We start from the raw sequence: 21462 nt of genomic DNA, 5'->3' as shown, positions 1-21462 counted from the left end.
TAATATAATATGTTATGGGGGCAGATGGCAGATGGTTTGTAGAAATACGCCACGCAGGTTTCTGGGATTTAGGTGGCTGAGTCATCAGACCTGGTGTGCTACATAACCTTCCGATACTGCTTCCTAAAGTGAGCGCTGCTAGTCATCACGTCCAATCTTTCTAGCCCTGCACCATCAGGTCCTAATATTTGTCATGGGTATTACCCTAAAGCAACAGAACATAAAGATCTGAGTCATTTTGAAAAAAATAAGTGTTTATCCAGCAGCTGTAACCGTCAGAAACAAACCACTCTGAGAGAACGGATGCCCATGCACCAGATGGAGAGGGCGTGCGGCTGACCTCCCAGCCTTGGCCCTGTTGCCGTCACTTCCTGCAGAGCGTATGAGGCAAGAACCGGGCAAAATGGTAAGTTTATACACGCAGGTTGATTCCTTCCCTGCCCAAGCCCATCCTCGCCTGAATCTCATTGTAAGGATGGCAGTTCGGATAATGTCTGTCAACTAAAAGAGTAGTAGCTATTTGCCTAGGACTGCAAGAGGAAAACCAAATACAAGAGAGGAAAGCTTGTGAGAAGAGGGTACCAGCGAGGACGTGGTATTGGTACACAGGTCTCAATATTAAAATCATAGAAGAAATCTATATAACAAATGTAGAGAAAATTTTATTATTTAAGATTCAATCTACCAGATTTGTAAAATTTACTTCAGAGCCAACTTTCAATTTCAACTTACACGGGGCTGCATGCCTCAGACACTCTTTAAGCTGCCTTCTAGAACAGTGTGAAAGGTACTTTCCGAGCTCAAGTCAGCGTGATTATCTTGAAGTTCCCTCCACTTCACTTTAAAGGCCACTCAAATTGCTGGTTTAAACATTTCTAGAATGTAAGGAAGAAATGGCAATTGAATAATTCTTTCTTTGTTTCTCTCCCTAATGGCAAAGAGTATTTTTGTTTTATCTGTTTTCAAATTGTTTTCGTCATTTTCAAAATTGTACACTGAGCAGGCAGAGTGGTTATGTTAAACCTTAGTGTCTCTCATTAAAATGGTTCATAAATGAAGAAAGTGACTGGGTGTCTGTGTCTTCCTGACCACTCAGAGCACAGAATTCCACCATCAGCTCAGGACTTCAACCCAACCATCATGACTGTGCCACCTTGCACCTTGAACACTTGCTCTTAGTAACACATTGAAATTTCTCATCAGTTATCTTTTTCTCTACAACTGTTAGTAGAGATGATCAGTAGTTTTAATTTTTTTTTTTTCCTGCTGAGAAGCAAAGCTGTCGAGAGGAGGGTGGGTGCTGGAGAAGCCACTGAATTAGTAGCAGCTTGTTCTTAAGCTCAGTAATTTCAGTGTTGGCCTCCAGCCCTTCCAGTAATTTTCAAAGTGCCTATTTCCCTGTATTAAATGCTTTTCTTCTTAAAATACCTGGAGGTATTTCTATTTCCAGCTCTGGACTTGGACTGATAATTAATACAACTTGTCTAGGACAGATGACCCCTAGGGATGTTCCTGACACACTGTTACAAAATAAATTACTTTTTCTGATGTATAAAAATACATATTGCAATCGGGTGTTTTGGCCACCTTAATTTTTCAAAGTTGAGTTATTTTCATGGTGTTCCCTTATTCCTGTTTTCCTAATTATTGAAAAAATCAGTGGAATAAACACAGAGAGCACAGCCAGGAATTCTTGACTCAAGAAATGGAATTCTTCTTTATGCTCATTTTCCTGTCTACTGAATAATTAAAAGGAGATCATATTCATGAATCTTCGTAGGATCATGGAAACATTTGGCTGAGAACTGTAAAGTCAGTGGTCAAATGTTTCCTAATAATGAATAACTTGCCTAGACTTTACAGAACCCAACATACTGTCATTTCTCTATTATGATGCCAGGAACAGTAAGGAGCCAAGCAAAGACTCAAACCTGGGATATTCTGGTTCCAGACACCATGCCCTATCCTAGAGCAGTCCTCTGTCCCACACTGCTCCTCTGTACACTGGAGCTCAGCCCTAAAAATTTGAGGCAGTATTTTATATATATATATATATAAAAGATATATGTGTATACATATATACATATATATATACATATATAACATATACATATGTGCACATACATATATGTGTGTGTGTTTCCTGATTAACCTCAGTGGTTTTATGAAATATTGACCTTCACCTTTGAAAATTGCAAGGAAGGAGGGGCATATTGGGGTTTAATGTCCCAATTCTATTTTCTATTTTTAGATTACCTATATAAATATCAAGCCACTTTAAGCCTGACGCTCATCATGGTGGTTCTCCTTACAGCTCTCTCCCTTCTTTGAGAAATCAGTTTCTTCTTTTTCTCTTCCTGTCTACCCCACACTTGGGCATTGTTCTTTGGTATCACATGGTATCAGAACCCTTCGTGAAATAATACAGGTCAATGTTCTCTTCCTTCAGGATGTCTCAAATCTCTTGAAGGGCTCCATTCCCTGTACTGTAGTGTTGCCATCTTTAATCATTTGGAGTGTCTTCTGAAAGAGCCTTTTTTTTTCATAGAGGTCATAATAGCTTATAACATTGTGAAATTTCAATTGTACATTATTATTTGTCAGATACCATATATATGTGCCCCTTTACCACTTATGCCTACCACCCGCACCCAACCCCCTTCCCCTCTGGTAACCACTAATCTGGTCTCTTTGTCCATGTGTTGTTTATCTTCCACATATGAGTGAAATCCTGTGGTGTTTGTCTTTCTCTGTCTGGCTTATTTCACTTAATGTAATACCCTCAAGGTCCATCCAAGTTGTTGCAAATGGGACAATTTTGTCTTTTTTATGGCTGAATGATATTCCATTATATATTTATATATCACATCTTCTTTATCCAATCATCAGTTGCTAGGCACTTGAGTCGCTTCTATGTCTTGGCTACTGTGAATAATGCTGAAATGAACATAGGAGTGCATAAGTCTCTTTGAATTGTTGATTTCAAGTTCTTTGGGTAAATACCCAGTAGCGGGATAGCTAGGTGGTATGGTCTTTCTATTTTTAATTTTTTCAGAATTCTCCATTCTATTTTCCATAACAGCTGCACCAGTTTGCATTCTCCCCAGCGGTGTATGAGGGTTCCCTTTTCTCCACATCTTCTCCAACATTTGTTATTTTTTGTTTTGGTGATTATAGCTACTCTAACAGGTATAAGGTGATATCTTAGTGTAGTTTTGATTTGCATTTCCCTGATGATTAGTGATGTTGAACATCTTTTCATGTGCCTCTTGGCCATCTGTATATCTTCTTTGGAAAAATGTCTGTTCATAGCTTCTGTCCATTTTTTGATCGAGTTGTTTGTTTTTTGTCATTGAGTTGTGTGAGCTCTTTATATATTTTGGAGATTAAGCCCTTGTTGGATATATGATTTACAAATATTTTCTCCCAGTTGGTGGGTTATCTTTCTGTTTTGTTCCTGGTTTCCTTTGCCTTGCAGAAGCTCTTTAGTCCCACGTAGTCCCATTTGGTTATTTTTTCTTTTGTTTCCCTTGCCCGAGTAGACATGGTATTCGAAAAGATCCTTTTAAGACCAGTGTCAAAGAGGGTACTGCCTATATTCTCTTCTAGGAGTTTTATGGTGAAAGAGCCTTTATGAATTTTTTTGTACTTTCCTCCTTTATTGCCCTTGCAGGCTTTGTACAGGCATGACTATAACCGAAGCTGGTGCAGGCAGAGGCAAAGGTGGAGAGTGGTGAGGCAGACTCTTGACCTCACTATGCCTTAAACTTGAGAGAAAATAAGTGAACCACAAGAAAATATTAATTTCTTTTTATTTCTCTCTGCTATTTGAGAATATTTACTGTGTAACAGAAAACCAGCTATGGCAATTCTGTTTTATTGTTTCAACTTGCTACGTGTGTTAAAAAAGTGATTAAAAAAGACAATTGAGGTGATACAAACAAACACTTCACAAAGTTGAGTCTCCTGTCGGAGAACTGCAAAATGGGGTGGAGGGCAGGAAGCTTTTATAGGATAAAGAATAAAGAACAAGGAAGAGAAAAGTAGAAAATGTCAGGCTGGAGCAAAGAGTTAATCTTGTTTGTAGTGAGAAGACCCAGAGCTGGCTGGGCGTTTGAGGATTGGTTGACCGGATATACTGCATTTCAGGTCAAGCAGAGCGTTTACAGGCATGTGAAAGTTATCTTAAGTTTCGATTTGCTGACTTTGCACCCCAGGCAGGAGCAGCTCCATCTTGAGCCTAGAAAGTTATTTCAATATGTGATTTTTTGGTAATCATTAATTAACATTTTAGAATGTTTGGAACCATTTGACACCCTGATATACAGTGTGAGGGAAGTTCATATCTACCAGTATTGTATTTTGGTCCAGGTGTATCTTATCTTTCCATCTCCCACCCAGTTTGGACATCTGAAAAGAAAATACTCTCAAAAAGTCAGTTGGCCAATCAGAAGCATCCAAACCTGGGAGGAAGAGCAAATACATTGGATGATAGAAACTGGACCAAAAAAATCATGACAGGCTTGAACTATGGACCAGAAACAATGAGGTAAAAATATAGAGATTCAGATAAAGGCCAGCACCCGGCACAATAACGCAGCTGGTGAGGTTGGAAAAGTTAACATTTACTGAGAACCTTCTTGGTACTGCACCCTCTGCAATGTGCTTTTGCCTATCTTGTAAATTACGGTACAATCACACCCTCAGCATATGATTTTTACCTAGTGGGATAATGTAATGCAAGGTCAATGAGAACAGGGGCTGGATGGGAGCCAACTGTGTTATATTTGAATTCATGTTATGAGTGGGTGCATTATCTTTGGGTTTTATTGTAGTAAGTGTGAGGAGATGCAAGACTTTTGGTTTTCAGTACTGCTGAGGTGCTGCATATGTAGAACTGTAGCATCAAGAACTGATAATAATTACATTCTCTCCTCCGGCAAAGACTACGTGGGGAGTCCCGCTTTTAACTCTGAAGACTATTCTCTAAGTGAGAGAAAGGCACACAGCACTGCCTTCAGAAGAGAATGGAGTGGCATCTACTTTGAGGTGGGGTACAAGTTCTAAACTCACCACACTACAGTCATGCGTGGTAAAGTTCATCTTTGGAAATTCCTTAAATTGATTTTATATTGCCAGGATCTGGGTCGTGTGAAGGTCAAAAGTCAAAAATTAACTCCTTTGGTTTCCCTGTGTGTATGTTTTATGGGCTTCTTCCCCTGGTTCACTATGAATCCTGTGGGAACGGCGAGTGTAAAGGAGGAGAGGAGGATAAGAGGATTCCCATCCCCGACCTCTGTTGTTGCTATTTGTTGCAACACAGATATCGTTGAATTTCTGTAAGTTCAATGAGCTTTGGATGCCACTCACTGTTACCAGGAGAGTGAGGGAGGTTCAGAACCATGCCATATAACTCAAGAAATTAGAGATACTGAGTCTTAGAGCAACCTACTCACAGAAGACCCCACAGCTCCCTTAAAATGTTTGGAGGACTGTCCACTGAAAGAGGAATTAGAACAGAGTCAGTCATTTTCAAACAGCTGGAAATGGCTATCTGGAACTCTGTATTAAACAGAATGTGAGGCAACCTCCAAGGTCAATGGAGAAGAATTTTATTGATGATGATGTTCGTCAAATGCTTGAAAGAAAGCCAGTGCCCAGGTGTTGCACGTGTTGGGAACAGAGTGGATATAGTTGACATATTCTGAGCACTTGAAAGGGGAGTTCATGTGGGATTGGAAATGCTGTTTTCTGTCATGTACACTGAGAAGTCAAAAAAGTCAGTCTGGAAAAAGAAAGAAAGAGAGAAGAAGAAAGCAAATTTTCAGAAATGAGACAACTTACCACCCCAAAGATCATTCTCCTTTATTCCTGGTAAGTTTCCACTTCTCGTGCCTATCCCTCATAAAGAAATCCACGTATCCTTCCAATAAATTTCCCTTTTTGGCTTTAGCTAGTCATCTAGGTTTCTGGCTTTTGCAACCAAACAATCCCTAAGAGGTCTATGTCTCAGTGAGGGCATATTTCCATCCCATTTAATCCAATTCAACCAATGTCTATTGAACGCCTGACATACTTCTTATGTCTTATAATTTGGATCCAGTTATGAGCCTGGCCTACGACTCGAATTGATGGAAAATTCAAAGGGAAGAGCAGGCAGAGATTATGAAGAGACATAAATAAACGAAACAAGACAGAACATGGTGAGAGTCCTTGGTTCTTCTCACCCAGGTCATATGTTCTGAGTTCTCTTTAACATTTTCCCCAATGGGTGCCAGTGGGCAAGAGGTGTGGGTGGCCGTGGCTGAGACACAGCCCTTCGAATTGTCATAAGTGCAAACCCGAGGAATGAGAGGAAGTTTGACACAGGAAATAACAGCCAGCAGCAGAGCTTTCTGACGATGAAGAGCACAATCCAGTGAAGCCCTGTAATTAAGCAAGATCTTTTTTTTTTATTTGTTCAGAAACTACTGCCTTAATCTCTGAAGATAATAAACCTCACTTAAAGCCTTGAGTTAACTCGCTGTCCATAATGACTGAGATACAAATAGAGCTTTTATCCCACAAAAACCATTACCAGGACACAACTGATTAAAAAGTTAACCAAAATCCCTATCCCGAGTTAGAACCCTTACTTCTAGGAAGAGCCTGAGGGGAACAATAAACACACACACAGTTTCTATTTGTGTTCTGACTGCAAGGTTCAAAGCAAAGGAAACCCAAACCAAGTCAAAAGTTGGGAAAGAAACTCTAAATTGGCCAGGAGCAGCCAAACTTCCTCTTCTGACTTATCTGTGCTTAAATAACTAACCCCAGAACAGGCGCTACTGCTGTCCCCAAATCAAAGGCCCCTGCTGCCACCCCCACCGGAAAATGGATTTTCTGCAAAGCTCCTCAAGCTGCTTAGCTCTGAATTGAAGTCTCGTACAGTGTATCAGGTCAGTAGAGCCTGGGTCACATGCTTGGGTGCTACCTGCAAGAGATACTGGAAAAACAAGCCATCATCTTTACTCATGGGGAGGCAGGAGTCATAAAGTGGGAAATTCTCCAAACTCAGGAAAGTTATTCAAAAGGTTCTAGTCATGCAAAAACATGCACATGTCCATTAGATCACCTAAAGGACTTATTCCTCAGTTGTAAAATTCAACTAATTAACAACCTAGTTTGCTAAAAGACTGCCAACTATCCCTCAGGAACAATTCTCCCCTTCTTCTTAGTAGTATAACTCCCTTCAAGTTTAGCTGGGCACATGACCGCCCAGCTAGAGACTACATTTCTCAGCCTCCTTTGCAAGTATGACCATGTGACTAAATTCTGACCAATGGGATGTAAGAAAAAGATAGCATTTGTAGCTCCTCATGTTTTCCTTAAAGATGAAAAGTGCTTAGCCTACCTTTCTTCTTCCTTCTGGATTAGAAATGGCAACAGTTGGACCAGCTGCCTTGGATCTAGATACAGATGCATGTGTTGACGTTGTCAGAACCAACCCATAAGCCTGATTCCTAGATAACCTCACAGGCAGTGGTTCCAGGTGAACTTAGAGGGCAGTGCTGCATTTCCAGCCCTGTTAGAACAGCTTTGGGCTGTTACATCAAAATGAAATAACTCTGCTCTTATTTAAGGTGATGTATTTTATGGGCTTTTTGTTACAGCAGCTTAGGCTCCACACTGCCTAATATACTTGGTCATTCCAGAGACAGCACGTGTGAGTCTGGAGCTCTTAAGATGACTGAGGCACTAGAGGTAGATTCATAGGCTACTGGTGTTCTGATTGCCTTCTCAAGTCGTGCATAACAAACAGGAAGGCCTCTCCTGTGGGAGCCTAAGTGATGTTCTAAATCTCCAGGTCAGTGCATGGAATATGGTAGGCACTTAATAAATGCTAGCGAGTTCTCTGACCCTTCTTTCCAGGAATCATGGTAGCTGAGCGTCCTGAGGGACCACTATTGGCCTTACTCAGGCCTTTGGGATGTTTCACAAAACTCTCCCAGAGAAGATCACCAAATTGTCACAGCTAGGTTCAAGCTTAAATTCACTCAGATAAGAACTTAGAAGAAAAAAAGGGAACTAAGTTTGAGTCTGATCCTATGTATTCCCAAAATATCTAACTTGTTTGGGTGGAATACTGTAAAGATGGGGTGCCTGGCCTACATTTGAATCCTTTTAGGAAAGAAACTCTTCTACAATATTTAAATGCATGCTAGCCAAGGAAACTTCTGAGCTTTCTATCCACAGGGGAAAAACACCCCTCCCTGCTTAGATAAGCCTAGTGGTGGAAGAAGCTTCTATGGCGTCACAGGGAGCCCATGATGCTGGATGAATGGGGGAGTGGCAGTTTGGGGGTTAAGGAGAGTGGAAATAAAAGGACTCATCAAAAGATAGAAGATGAGGCTTCTAGCAGTGACTGTGCTGTAATTATCCATGAATCTATCCAATCCCCACATTAGGTTAAACATCCATCCATCCATTCATTCATCAGTTTAGTGATGTTTGTTGAGCACCGACAATGTGCCAGGTATCATCCGAGGTACCAAAGATGTAGCCGTGAATAAAACAAAATCTATACGGTATATAGAGAAAATTAAAGCAAGGTTAGGAGATGGGGAGTGACAGGGATGCTCTCTTAGATAGGCTGGTGGGGAAGGCTCTCTGAGTGGGGGAAATCCCAACAGAGATCCGAACGAAGTGAGGAGGGAGTGTCAGGCAGGGAGTGTCATATATATCTGGGCATGCCAGGCAGGCGGAGCAACAAGGACAAAGGCCCTGAGCAGGGGACTTACTTGGCAAGTTTAAACAGAAAGGAGGCTGATGTGGCTGGAGTATAGCAAGGCAGGAGAAAAGTCAGTGGAAGTGCCTGCAGAGAGGGGCTCTGGGAGTAGGCGATACAGGCCATGTATGTTGTAGGAAAGGACCCAGTTTCAATGTTCTCAGAACAGTTCCTGGCCACTGAGCACAGGGCTTGGGTCTTACTCACTCTAAGTCCCCTGTAGGGCTTTAACACTGCAGACATTCTGCAGAGAAACTGGAATAAACTGAATAAACTACTCTGGACTATACTCTAAACAGGCACATCAGGTACACCCAGCCACGAACAATACTTATATGTTTCCTTAGGGATTTTGGCAATTCACTGCACTAATAAGCTTGTCTTTGGCCATCAACTAGTTACATTTGCTGCAATAGAAGACTGATGATTTTTCTTTCCACATAACTGCTGACCTTGGAACGAGAAACACAACTGCATAAGACATTAAGTGCCCAAAATGTCATAAGACCTGGAGCAGCGATGGCACAAGCTTATTTTGGTAATCATTTGGGCAGAGTCAATAGAAGCATTCGTTGAATAATCCACTTCTGTATTTTAGGAAAATTGAGTCTTGAGTCAATTACCCAGGAAATGAAATGAACACTGCTGGCATGACAGGTTCTACCTATTGGTAGAAACATTTTTCATGCCCAGATTCTCTAAGAAAATTATGAAATGACATTGCTTAGTCTAGAAATTTTCTTCGGGATATATGAATTTAGTGTTTATTTTAAAACTATACCCTCTCCTTTTTTGAGAAGGGGATTTTCTTTTTTTCCTGAGGCAAGAATGGCCTTTGACTCAAGGTTAGATGACAATACTCCATAAAGGACATTGAGGGCTTTGTAATGGTAACAGGAAAAGCCCAAGAAAAGAGAGAACCTTGCTGAAGGATACATGCCCAAGAGGGAAGGGTGGGCTCCGGTAGGGAGGTGGGAGGAAGGCAAAGAGTGAAGAAGATGAAGGAGATCTGGAAGTGACTATTATTTCAAGAGATGGCCCTGATAAGCTTATTGTAGAGCACGGAGCCCCCGGTCAGCGACCTTTAACTGGACTCAGGTTACATTTGCTGTCAGTATTCAGTTGTCACAGAAATGGTCCATCTTTTTGAAAGACACATGCAAAGTATAGCTCAACTGAAACTATGTCTGTAATGACATTAGGGTTTTCACCTGTTCAGTGTAATATCCATATAAGTATTTAAGGCCATTCTGCCTTCTAGACACTTACCACTTGCTATGCCAAGTTGGGTGTTGTGGTCTCCAATTTTAGCCTAATAGTGCCGTGTACTCAAATATAGAGTGGCTGTTGCAGGGGATGGGGGAGGCAGACTGAGGGGGAAAGGGAAGTGATATATATGGGATGGCTTTAATTTCAATGAGACAATGTCTTAGAGATTCTGTTATCTTTACAAAAGTTTTTTATAGTAGTCTTGAATAGTTCTATTTTTCAGTTTCTCCATTTTGTTTTCTTCCTCAGAAGAGATGCCATCTCTTATATTTTAAATTTCCTGTACAGAATTTAATTTTATAGTGCCATCAAGACCAAAAATATGTCAATTTAGTGAGGGAAGATATTTCATTGCTTCAGAACATCCACATTTTGAAAAATAAACATGTTTCTTTTTCTCCTTGGTCAATTTGGCAGCATGAAGTAACTTATTTGTGGCTGTTATTTGTTTCCACAATTTCCCTTAATAGTAGGTTTCACAGTCTTTATATTCATGAAGCATTTCCTTATGTCTGGACCAAATCCCTTTTTGCTCTAATTTGAGGCCAAAGACTCTGTGGAGTTGCTCACAATCGTCTATTGAATAGATAAACACTTGGAATTTGTTTTGAAAGCTCACTTCAGCCTTGTCTTTACTAGGCTAAACAATCCTGCTCTCGCAGCCTTCCTCAGTGGCATTATAATGCATTCATGATCATGTGCTCCTGTATGAAACTGGACGCAATTCAACAATCTCAGGACTAGTTCAAGAAATGCCATACACAATTTATTTAACTTAATCCTATTATCCCTCGTATTTGAATGGTACTTTAATTTACAAGGTACTTTTATCAGCAATGGCCCATTTGGTCTCTGTAACAAATCTACGAGATGAATATTACTTATTTCTCTTTTCTTTTTTCTTTTTCTTTACAGATGAGGTCACTGAATCTTGGGCCACACTGCCAGTAAGTGGGAAAGTAGAGATACAATCCCACTCTTTTGAGACAAGAACCAGGGAGATTTCCACTACCTAGCAGCTGCCTACTATGTGCAAGGCCCTGTGCTGGGTGTTGCAAAGGATTTACATGAGTACCTGATTCCCACAGACCAGCTTGCACAGGTAAGGAAAAAGGTCTTGGGAAGGAAGTGGAGTGAGTTGGGCTCTGAGTGTTAAGTAAGGATTGGGTAGGCAGAGAAGAAAGTTAGCATATTCCTGGTGTAAGGAGACCTGTGTGTTGTGCAAGATTACTGCGTGTTAAGCTTATCTCTTCACAAGTAGGGGGCATCCTTTGAGAGATGATAAAGTTCCATGGTGAAGAGCTCAGGCTGTAAAGTCCAGAGGCTTGGATATAAATCCTGGTTTCATCAAGTACTAACTTTATGGTCCAGGGCAATTTCCTGGATCTCTTTTTGCTTCATTTTCTCATCTGTAATATTGGAGGATTAAATGTAACAATTCATGTAAGCATACAATAAATGTTAGCTATCATAGCACCAAAAATCCTCAAGAGACTAATTGTATCCAACATATAGTAGGAATAAAGGGTAGATAGGGGTTTTCCTAACTCACATCTCAGAGTATCTTATTTCCCAAGGTTGTGACATAATTCGAAAGCATTCTTATTCTTGCCACCAGTTCCTTAGGCCAAAGCATAATATCATTCTAATTTTCACTCTCGTTTTACAGGAAAAGAACCTGAAGAATAATCTGGTGGATGAACTCGTTATTCCCTCCACAGAGACAACTTTTAGTCTCACTGTTGAATATTCATGAGTCCAATGAACCTAAACTGCACACACAAAAAATCTAATAGGATAGAAAAATAAATCAAATTTTTAATTGGCCTAAACTGTCATTTACTTTCCATCTTAGCATGTAGGTTTTGGGTATTTGTTGTGCGTGGTTTGCATTTTGTTTAAATTAGAATGGCTGTTTCTATAAAACTCACCTCTCACTTGTGACCCCAACCCTGAATTAGAAATAAAGGAATACAGTTGTCATCACAGCGCACTTACAGGGATTTGAGCCTAATCCTGAGTAGTCCCAACAAAATGTGTCATGCATGTGAAAGCCTTCTATCATGAGTGCTCTGATGAAAGGAGAAACAAAATCACCAATTTAGAGGCCAGTGAAGAAGGCTTTTGCTGGAGAGGTGGGAGAGGCAAGTATAAGGTTGATCAGTGTCTTTACATTGGGGTGGAAGTATGGAGTATCACAAATAGTCTGCATTGCCATGGATGAATGGTACATGTGTACAGGCTACTAAATAATCATGGGTCTGGTTTTCTTCCTCCAACGGACCACGTAGTGTGGTGAGAGGCATGTCATTTGGAATTGCAGGGTGGGTATGTTAGTGCACTATGGCTGCAGCAACAAATTACCACAAACTTAGTGGCTTGAAACAATGTAGATTTAATTATTTTGCAGTTCTTTAGAGTAGAAGTCCAACATGGGTCTCACTGGTCTAAAATCAAGAAGTTGGCAGAGCTGCCTTCCCTTCTGAAGGCTCTAGGGGAGAAGTCATTTCCTTGCCTTTTCCAGGTTCTAGAGGCCACTGGCGTTTCTTGGCTTCAGGTCCTCTGCCTCTCTCTCCAAAGCCAGCAAAAGTGGGCCCAGTCATTCTCATACTGCATCACTCTGACCCATTCTACTGCCTCCCTTTTCGGTTTATAAGGACTATTGTGATGACATTGGGCCCACCTGGATAATCCAGGAAATCTCTCTATTTTAAGGTCAGCAGATAAGCAACCTTAATTCCATCTGCAACCTTCATTTCCCTTTCCATGTAAGGTAATACATGCACTATTTGCAGGAATTAGGACATGGACATCTTTGGGGGACCATAATTCTGCCTACCAGAGTAGATATTGGTGTCAAAAGATATTCTCAAAACCATTTGTTCAACAGATGCATTGATTAGTTAGGTTATAAGCCTCTCTTTTATCTAAAAATATCTACTAAAATTGTTAAGCCTACCAGACATGGACACCTTGGTGTCGGCACTTATCTGGAACAGCAGCTCTGCCTATTAACTTGGAGAGAGGCAAGGAAAGAACACAAAGAGAGTCAAGGCAATATGTCCTATGCTCAGCCTCTGTACCCAACATTTTATTCTTTGTTTTTGTTACGTGCACTAAGAGTTTCCCCTGCTCAAAAGCACCATCAGCTCACACTCTACGGAATATCAAGAGCTTCTGTACAAAGTTCTGTGGAGCTCTGCCACACCCATTTGCCATCACCTTACTCCAGCTAAAGTGGCTCATAATAATCCCAGGTTCATCTCTTGTTGGCTTTTCCTCCTTCATAAGTATTGAACTGTCATTTTCAAAATGCCTCAAGTCAACAGAATTCCAACTCTGATCTTGTTTAAAGAAAAGAGATACATTCAGTTGTACTTTTAAAACTCAAGTCCTGACTTAGTCTATCCAGCTGAATTGGGATCATCAGAAAGGAGTAGCAAAAAAAAAAAAAAAAAGATATTAGAGATATTTCAGGAAAGTTAAATTTAATTTTTAAGTTGAACATTATAATATTTTTAAAGTTCTGAGAGCTCTTGAATAATTTTTCTTCATTCATTCCTCTCTTGTACCAGAGTAAAGATCAAACCACTGACATCAAAGAAAATATTTTGTTTTGTTTTTAAGATCCTCATTCCACCAGAGGATACAATTCCACAAATTTTCTTGGTAATGTATTCTGAAGTTTAACAGTTCTTCTGTCTGGAATTTTTTCCTGGTCCAACCTAATTTAAATTTACTTATTCTTTTATAGTCTTAGTCAAAATGTAAAAAATCTGGTTTTCAACTTTATACAGAAGATATTTCTGTACTTAAAGACCCTTATCAGTGTTCATCCTTGCTAGGTTTGTCAGATCTAAACCTGGAGAACATGGTGTATGTTTTGACAAGACTTGTGCTAACAGTAATGCTCTGTGGTGTCTAACCCGGACTCAAACATTGTGTGTGTGAGTGCATGTGGGTAACGGCATGTACATGTGCGAGTGTGTGTGTCTTTGTTCTTTTAAAAACAGAACTACCAGAGAACCCTCCCCATATGGGACATCTGGAAATCCTGCCAAATTCCCTTTTTCCAGATCAAATCATCCCAGTCCCATTTAGTTTTGCTTCCAAAATTCAAATTTGTAAACATCAAAATGCACCATTAAAGGAAGCAAGAACCGCAGTGGCATGCATATGTAGCTAAGCATCTAGGGTAACGTAGAGTCAAACTTTCCTAGGAAAAAGAGAATAAATAAATGGCTTTTTTGTCTATTTCTTTCTAGCCTTAGAAATCTATGAAACAGAACCAAATACACCAACATATATTTGAGTATCCAATGGATTTTTAGCACTGACACAGGCTCTGTGGACCAAACAAGTAATTTGAGTTTTGTAATGTGCTTGAAATACGCACATATAGGATCTGTCTCAGGGGTGTCAGTGGAGCTATGTACTGGCAATTGACTCAAGCTTCCCATTCCCCCAGGGCTTCAAATGTGAGCTTTAGGTTATTTCCCCTAAAGAAAGTCTTTGATTGACAGAAGATGTTCATCATTCAAATTTAAGCTTCTGTCTCATTACAAGCATCCCACCTACAGTGCACTTTAAATGAAATAGTTTTTATAAATCCTGTAATTATCTTATGAAAAGCCCAATTACATTGCATTGCTTTTGTATTAAAAGCATTCATTTATTAACCATAAACATTTAAAATATACCACAATTATTTATAACCCTGTTGTAAAGTTGGGAAGTGGCCCAGGGCCTCTCTGAACCTCTGGGAGGCCCTGTGTGTATAGAACCCTGTCTTGGCGTCTGAGCCATTCAGTAAGAAGCCACAGGCTTCCATGGGTGGCACTATGCCAGCATCCAAAAAAAGCAGGGTCTGCCTTTATTGGCTTGATGCTTTGATGGCCTTTGATCAGGTCATTGTACCAGAGCAGCCAAGATAGAGGGCAAGATGTGGCCTTTCGGTAACCTTCCTTCTTTGTGTGAGAGTAAGACAAGTTAATTGGGCTTGACAGTACAGATGACCCTTTCAAGTCAGGTAAAATGAGACTGTTGTGCTTTTCACAGGTAGATAACTATTCATATTGCTTGTACTGTCTATGGGAAGAGAAAGGGGCTTGTTTGTTTTAAATGTTTTTCAAGGAAGGCAACAAAGATTCCCGGGGGGTTGCCTGGCCAGCTCTATTTAAGGAGACAATGGTGCCATTTGAAGGGTTTGAGACACATTGAAAGGTAGAGAACACACTCCCATTGATAAATTATTATTATTGATAACCCCTTCTTTGTCCTCCGTTTCACATAATTGTCAAAGTTCAGACTATGGGACCCAGTAGACTCACTTTAGAGCTCTCTTTCGGAAGCTACCTCTGAAAAGGGGTCCAGCCTTTCTGTGTTTTAGTAGTGATGGAATGTCCTGGGCAACCCCAGCTGGTATTGTTGACACCTTTTTAAGCAATTTGTTTTGCTCACAATATATTCTAGAACTCTTTTTCCCTTTGCATTAGTTCGATTCTCTTTATGAGCAACACCAATGACCATGCATGTGTTTCCAGGGGAAAAGAGAAATCGTCTGCGAGATCTTTCCTATGAGAGGAGCAGTCACTCTTCTCACTCGGCAAGATTTCCATGGTTGGAACATGGCACCATCTTCTCCTCTTCCCTGTAGAAAACCAAAAACTCACAGGCCACTTTCAGGGAGTCCAAGGCCCCTTAAGGTGGTATCACTTTGGTACCCACTATTCTATTTTCACCTGTGTTGGTCCTGTTCTAGTTTCAGGAGAACAGAACCTAATTTAGAAGAAAGAAAAGGAGAAAGGGAGAGAGGGAAGAAGATAACAGGGCTAGTCTCAGTGGAGGTTCTTAGGCGGCTGCAGTGGGTTTCTGCTCCCTGTGAACACAGCCCTGTCGTTGGAGGCACAATCTGTGGACTGATGTCATATGTCTTCCATTAGTAAAGAGAGATTTCCAAATAACTCCAAGATTTACCAGTAAAATAAAAAATAAAACTGACTTTTGTTGCATAGCACCAATGGAATTTCATCGTTACAGTATTGGCAGGGCTTCAGAAAAATAGTTTTGTCCATTTATTGTTCTAGGCTTTGTGAATAGGTAGCATTTCTTGTGGAGAACAACCTGACAATGCTTACCAAATGCCAGACCATACAATATCCTGTTTTTGGAAACTTACCTTAAGGAAACAATTTAAGAGGAGAAAATCATATTATTGGAAAGTATCTCTAAATAAAGGGAGATGCTTAGAGCAGCATTATGTATACTATTCGAAACTGGAAAGAATCTAAATTTCCAACAATAGAGGCTAATTAAGCAACTATGAAAATATTAAGTGTGGTGAGTGGACATGGAAAAACATTGATGAAACATAAAGTAAAAAATAATGTAAAATTCTATATACACAAAAAACTACAGAGGCTGGCCTGGTGGTGTAGTGGTTGAGTTTGTGTGCTCCACTTTGGCAGCCCAGGGTTCGCAGGTTTGGATTCCAGGAACCGACCTAGCACTGCTCATCAAGCCACACTGTGGTGGCATCTCACATAAAATGGAGGAAGATCGCCACAGATGTTAGCTCAGCAACAACCTTCCTCAAGCAAAAAGAGGAAGATTGGCAACAGATGTTAGCTCAGGGCCAATTGTCCTCACACAAAAAAAAGAAAAGACTACAGTCATGAAACAATTTTTGTGTATATTGAAAAGGTCTGTAAATAAACGGAAATGAATTCTTTGGTTTTTTTTTTTTTATCTTTTAGAATTTCCTGATACAATACTTCAAAGCTGATTTAATCACAGATGATTTAGGAGAAAATTAATTCATGTTTACTGAATGAGTGGTTATTGCCAGGGGTACATTTTCTTATATCATTAGAGATAAGGAGATGGTAGGAGATTAGTTTAGCTACCAAACATTCCATAGAAATTCTTTTGTTATCCAAAGTTTCAAGTGTGGTGTACCCAATAAACTTGAAAAGACTAGGATATTAGAGTCAGCATCTTCCCTTCATGGCATGATCAGTGGAAAAAATCTTTTCTCATCATCTTAGAAAAAAACCATAGAGTTACCACATGCAGTTTCAGAAAAACAGTGAAAGTGTCTTACATAGTAAAAGAGAATCAGTTCTCACTCATTTTTAAAAATTAACTCAAGAACTTTTAATATTGTTCCAAATTCAATAAACTAATTAAACTAAGAAATATATTGTGAGTAGGGCGTAATCTTATTAACAAAGCAAAAATTAGTTTTTCAAAGTTCTGTGTGTGACAAATGTGCTAGCATGAAGACATTTGTTTACTTCTTTTTTGTTTATGGAAATCTTGCCCTCTCTCTTGATTGTAAGTTCCTTTAAGGACAAATGATTTGCTTTTGCATCATTTATTCCCCCACATATGTGCTAGCATCCAGCACAAAATTAGCGCCCAATAAATATTTGCTTAAATAAGTAACAAATGAACAAGCCAAGCCAAATTCCAAACAAGCCCTTTTCCTCTTTTAATTTCTGTATGCTACATTATAGGAGAGTTTGTTTAATAAAACAACACCAAGAATCTTTGATTAAATGCCAAAAAGAATTCAACATTTAATAGTAGAGTAAATTCTACCATATGGAGAGCCAGGGAGGACTTCTACTTTTATATTTTATATACTTCTGGATTATTTTCATGTTTTATAATAAAAAACATATGTTACTTCCATAACTAAAAAATAGGATAAAATAATAGGCTGAAAATGTTTTGTTTTGGCATAAACATTCACACTGTAGGAATCTATTGTTCCTAAAGGGGTAGAGACAAAAGGAAGTTTCAAGGGTGCAGAGCACAGAAATATAAATGTTGTGTTTAATATAAATGTTAAGATTCACATAGCTTGAATTTAGAAAAATGCTGTTGACCCAGATCTCCTCAATCCTTTCCTAATGTAAATGAAAAGGAGCATGTTTTCCTCCACCTTTAGAATAACAGATTCTTTTCACTAGATCTTAGGGAGAGGGAGGTGGGAAATCATGTTGTTTTGCACTTCTTGTGAGTGAGTACAACTCCAATCAAAAGAAGGGAGAAAAAATGCTAAAGAGGACAAGTCATAGCCTTTCTCATTTCCCCCCAACTATTTTGTTCTGGGTTAGTTAGAACTTACAAGACTATGCTGCTAAACTTACCTAATAGTCTCAAAAATGTGGCTAAACATTGAGAAGATTTTACTCTAAAATTCAATTTATGGGGACTTGAAAATGAGTTAAATCTTCCCACCTCTTACATGTGGGCTGCACAAAGTGATTTTCTTCCAAAGAGTACAGAATGGAAAGGAGGGGAAAGAGCAACTTTACATGGAGAGATCCAACACCACTCACCTAGGTGATCAAGGTCAACAGCCACTGTTATAAGTCTTACTGACATCACGTACCCTTGAGATAATGTGGTGAGACCAGCGCTTTACCTCTATGGTCTTTCTCCCCAAAACTCCCAATTCCAGTCTAATCATGAGAAAAACCTCAGACAAATCCCAATTGAGGGATGTTCTACAAAATACCCACCAGTATTCCACAAAATGGTCAAGGTCATCAAAAACAAGGAAAGTCCGAGAAACTGTCACAACTAAGAGTTGCCTAAGGAGACATGACAACTACATGTAATGTAGTATTCTGGATGGAATCCTTCCTGGAACAGAAAAAGACATTAGGTAAAAACTAAAGGAATCTGAATAAAGTATGGACTTTAGTTAATGTTAACATATTAAAATTGACTCATTCGTTATGACAAATGTACCTTGGTAACGTAAGAAGTTAACAATAGGGGAAACTGGGTGCAACATATATGGGAGCTCTCTGCGGTGTCTTTGCGACTTTTTCTGTGAATCTAAAACTATCCTAAAATAAAGCGTTTAATTTTAAAAAGTAAATGAAGCAGGGATAAGGGAGGGGCAATTTAATATACCAATGTTAAAGATTTCTTCAAGCATGAAAGTTCTCATTGTCTGAAAAATATATGCCAGTCTTTGTGGGCCAATATTAATCCAAAGTATTCTTTTATGACATATTCTTTCAAAGAATTTGAATGCAAGAAAAAAAGAGTTATATCTGAAGATTGGAAGGGATCTTGAAAATATTCTCACCCAAACTCTTCATTTTATGAATGAGCTAGTAAGGAACTGAGAGGCAAGGCTAGTGGCAAACGTAAGCCCCATGACTCCACGCCCCCAAACTATGAAGACCCCCTACAAGAAAATGCTAACTGAACACAAGTAATCTGTTTCTCAGATATCCACCCGTCTGCTCGCAATCTGCCCTTGCTTTTGATCAGTCAATTCCTAAGAAGAGATCAGTCTCACAGCCAGAAATTTGGTATAATTGCCCAAAATTTCCCAGTAACTTAAAATTTAAAGTGATCTAGATATCAGCATAGCTGAACGTAGGACTTTAAGAATCATTGACATCTCTTGATTTTTTGCTTTAAAGCTGCTCTATATCCCTGGAGTGTCAGAGCAGATGTATCCAGACTTCCACTGGCTCAAAGTCTGAGCAAGTGAGTTTTGAACTTATATCCAGGAACATCCCAGAGAGGGAAAGTGCTTACCATACCTTTCAGGCATGTATCTCCCACCTAAATGACCCCAAAGTGATGTTAGACAATAGCTCCAGGGAAGGAATATTCTTGTTTACTCTCCCATCACTTCTTGGAGTGACTGAGGATCTCTGATGATGTAACTAAAATGCCTTAATCATGGCCTTTTACGGTGCTATCATCTTATACGGTTGTGCAGGTTGTCCATGGTACAACTAGCATGGTCATACATGACCATCCACTTTAGGACTGACAGTAAGCCAGGCATGAATCAGAGTTGATGTTTAAAGTGAGAAGAGGTCTACTTTAGCTCTTGTGATAGCAAAAGCTCTTTTCCATCTACCTTTTTTGACACGTAGATAGCACTCTATTAGATAGTGATTGTTTTGATAAGTTCATTATTGGAAAAAAATACATGCAGGAGGTATGCTCTGATATTCCTTCATAATTCTGCAGGTCCAGCAAAGTTTCTAAAGCCCTCTTACTTTCCCCAAACAAAGGAGCATGGACAACCCAGTGCTCAGGCGAGGTAACTAGATTTTATAACCCTTCAACACTCAAGAGAAGAGTGAATCTGTGCGGGAGGCGTGTCAGGTTTCCTGACTCCCAATCTAGTACTCTGGATACTAAGATGTGATAATTTAGAATTGTTGGAATCATTTTTTATTCTTTAATATTTCAAACAGATTAAAAATGACACCAGCCAATGTTAGGTGTCATGAAAAAATCGTAATATCAAGTACTGGATCCAAAGATTCGGTCTGGTTATGCTCACCATGCGCTACATCTGAAATATTAGAACCATTTTGCCATCCAGCAAAGATGTATTCATCCTTACTAAGAGCTTCTCTCTGAGTTCTTTTCACCTATAAAAAGGGGACTATAGTATTCTTAAATATTGTTCTAGAATATCGTGCCAAAACAAAATAATGTAGTAGATATTCTCAGTGGGAGAAAAACAGCTCAATTTAACATGTTTCCACAACTCCAGGCCCTCAGGGAGAATAAATAGCTACTTTAGGTTGGCTGTCTCACCACAGTTATTCTAACGTAGAATAAATAGTTAGATTGACAGGGTTTGCTCGTAGATCAGGAACCAGCTATCACAGAGTCTACCATGATGAAATGTCCTATAATAGGCAGCCAAAACACTCCAAGATGAGGTGGATCAAAGTGTAATCTATTGCGCTACTGCCTAACTTTTCTATTTGGTGGCAAAACTGTCCAGTAATAGCCAGAAAAAAAAGAATGAGCCCCTTTTAGATAGAAGAAAAAAAAATCTCCTATATTAGGTAGTACAACGTTACTTTATAAAAGGATTTCATCAAGAAACATTCTCTTTCAAAGATACCATATTTTATTTCTTGTGACACATTCCAACCAAACAATAATTAACATCAGCTTTACTACACAAAGAGAAATCATCGGTTGAGGAGAGCCATTTCAAAGCAAACGTATAATTTCCTTCCAACGTGTATTTTATATTTTGTCAGTTGTAAAAGTTAAGCATTATGTACAGGAAAGATGACACCTGAGCACGTAGAGGATCGTAGTGTTCCACATTCTAGACCAGTGTTATCGATTAGAACTTTTGGTAATCGTGGAAACCTACTGTATCTGTGCGGTCCAATATGGTAGCCACTAGCCAGATGTGGTGACTGAGCACTGGAAACATAGCTAGTGTGAATGAGGAACTAAATTTTAATTGTATTTACATTTAAATAGCCACATGTAGCCAGCGGGTACCTCCCTCGGCAGTGCAGCTACCGACACCAGGTTACAACCTAAGAGTATTATGGCACATGGTTCAGAGTAAGTGCTGGTTTAAATACAAAAAAAAAATAATGTGAAGTTTGGGAAGTATGGGC

The 21462-nt window shown here is 39.5% G+C and overlaps 1 long non-coding RNA gene across 2 annotated transcripts in view; it reads left to right on the top strand.

Moving 5' to 3' along the window:
- LOC103548868 (uncharacterized) overlaps window positions 1-11868 on the top strand; it is a 35711-nt gene extending 23843 nt beyond the window's left edge. The window contains exons 1-3 of one of the 2 annotated variants that reach the window (XR_544367.2): window positions 196-406; window positions 10952-11138; window positions 11706-11868. This is a non-coding gene — a long non-coding RNA (uncharacterized lncRNA). Of the gene's footprint in view, window positions 1-195; window positions 407-10951; window positions 11139-11705 lie in introns of those variants that run through there. The other variant, XR_011522711.1, reaches the window with a different exon arrangement.
- The last annotated feature ends 9594 nt before the right edge of the window (window positions 11869-21462 follow it).

Source organism: Equus przewalskii, chromosome 9, assembly GCF_037783145.1.
Source record: "Equus przewalskii isolate Varuska chromosome 9, EquPr2, whole genome shotgun sequence".
Taxonomy (NCBI): Eukaryota; Metazoa; Chordata; class Mammalia; order Perissodactyla; family Equidae; genus Equus; species Equus przewalskii.
The sequence above is the reverse complement of the archived record's forward strand: the minus strand, read 5'-3'. Positions and strand labels throughout refer to the sequence as shown.